The sequence below is a fragment of the Fukomys damarensis genome, unplaced genomic scaffold, assembly GCF_012274545.1.
Source record: "Fukomys damarensis isolate Sample0158 unplaced genomic scaffold, DMR_v1.0_HiC HiC_scaffold_30, whole genome shotgun sequence".
Taxonomy (NCBI): domain Eukaryota; kingdom Metazoa; phylum Chordata; class Mammalia; order Rodentia; family Bathyergidae; genus Fukomys; species Fukomys damarensis.
Window position 1 is genome coordinate 43,978,473 of NW_022900942.1, and position 2,576 is coordinate 43,981,048.

The following is a 2,576-nucleotide window of genomic DNA, read 5'->3' on the forward strand; positions in this document are numbered from 1 at the left end:
TCATTTATGTCCTTGAGTTACTCCTTTTCACAGATTTTAATCTTTTTTGAGCAAGGAGATCTATAGGACCTAGGGAATGACCCCACCCATAAAAGTCTTCAATATATATTTATCAATATGAACCAGACTCACTCTGGACTATTTCTCTACAAACTTTCTTTGCTAGAATACAGCTGAGCAAATCAGACTGAGTCTTGTTGTCAAATAGGAGTACAGTGAGAATTTCCCATTTTCCTTTTCTTCTGAGGATAAATATACTAAATGAGGAACATTTTTCTCTTATTCTGTTTTCTGTTGCTACAACAAATCCTCGATGCTGAGTAATTTATAGAGAACAAAATTTCTTTTGACTCAGAGTCTAAGGACTGACTGGAAAGTTTAGCATTATGGTGCCAGCATCTGCTTGGTATTTGGAAGGGAACTTGTTGCACCTTAACATTATGGCGATCGTCACCCAGGGAGTCAGGGCAATGCCAGCTCAGGCTTCTCTTCCTCTTTTTTAGAAAGACCCCATACCATCATGTGGTACCTACACTAATTATCTTCCACAAGTTTATATCCAAAGAACCAGTAATATAAGAATTTGGAAACTAGGTTTCTAAGTCATGAACGTTAGGTGATACATTCGAAATATAGTGATTTCTAAAATGGCACCCTTTCACCTATCATAAGAAAAGTAACAAAAAGTGTCCTGCAGAGGGTTTTCTATATACCTGGGATTGATAGTGAGGAGAGCACCTCACAGAGGGCAAAACAAATTCACTGACATGCCTGGCAAGAAAAATTACTCAAATCTCAACATACAACAAATTATGGCAATGTATATAGAATTCCCTAGCATATTTCTGGTACCCAACAGGTGTTTATGCTAGGGACTAAATGAGCAACAATAGCAAATATGTCTTTCCAATACCCAAGTACTATATAAAGCAACGAAAATAACGATGAATGAAAATCACCTCAATTAATCACTCTTCCCTGCATCAAACCCTCAGTGCAACCCTGCACTCTGGGAATTGGTTAGATGAGTACATGTGTGTAAGACATCGTGTTTCTCACTGACAAGTTGGCCAATCAGAGTGGATCATGTCAATCGGGTTTCATTTGCCCCAGGGGAAGCCATGCTGTCAGAATACTTTACTATCTCAAGTCCAGTGAGAAATTAGGAGAAAGCAATTGCGACTTTTATCCATTTATCCATGCATCCAGATCCATTTATCCATGCATCCAGTTCCATTTATCTTAGGTCAGTTATTTGATCTGACTCATCCTCAGACCTTGGGCAAACTGATCAATGCATATTTCAAACTGAAAGACCTATATCTGCTAACTCATCTGTTACACAGAATTCTTCATGAGACATTGGTTTCAGGAGTTGCATCATACTTAATAGGCAAGTGACCAAACCATTTTAACTACTCTCTGTCTTATGATGTGAGTGGGTGACAATTTGTTCCTCATTTTATGTCATTCATAGTCCTTACTATCCTTTTTGCTGCTAATAATTAACAATGTTTCTATTTCTTCTCAAAAGTAGTCCAAATGGAAAAATAATTTATATGATAACACTAATTTATAGGCAATGACTGGTGGCAAATAACATTTAAGGTCTTTTGCTGTTTTGTATGTATACATTCTTAAATAATTGAAGAAAACACATTTAAAATGATGTGTGCATGTTTGTGTTTCATAATATACCTGTGTTTATGCATTACTTGTGCAATTAATCTGCAACACCACAAACACTGGCAGAATCAGATGCATCACAGAGACTCACTGGTTTTCTCCAATTTTCTACTACAGCTACTGAGAAAGAGATGAAAATAGAAAGAATAACTTCGCAGACTGATGTAAAACTTCCATCTAATTTATTCTCAATTTTTTTTTATTCTCACCTTTGTTAGTGTATAAAGGAAGAGTGTACTTTTTCTTCTAGAAGTCTTGTCACTGGGAGTCCATTGGATTTCAGTCTTCTCAAAGCAATATTTCTCAACCAGAAGTAAAATTTATAACAGCAAGAAATGTAAATTGTGTTTGTGGATAAAAGTAAGAGCATTAAAGTAACAAAAGTTGCCATAGATTGAGGCAGGTTGACAAATGCTACTGAATGAAGGAGAGATAAATGTTAAAATTTGAGAAAAATGAGACAGTGCATTCTGACTTGCTAGGTCATATCCTTGGCTATGGCTATTTGTCAGATTTTGTGACATCTGTGCCTCATAGTATAACTTTTGGAAATATACTATTCTATAATAATAGTATACTATTATTGGAAATTTTTATTTAAAGAATTCAGATGCCTAGTCAATATATACTGAAGATAGATATATACCAAGCATCATTTTTAAAAGAAGGAGGCAATCTAAGAAGATGATAAGACCAAAGCTCCCCTCTCTCCTTATAAAGCGTACATGCTAGCACCCTACACACAGACGCACACAAAGCTCATCTCGTAGCTTACTCTTTCAACACGTTTTTGAATGGATAAAAAGTGACAGTCATTAGAAATTTGAGCAGAAATGTCATAGCAAAGACAATGATATATGATATCTTTAAAGTTGCTTTGACTTTGGCCT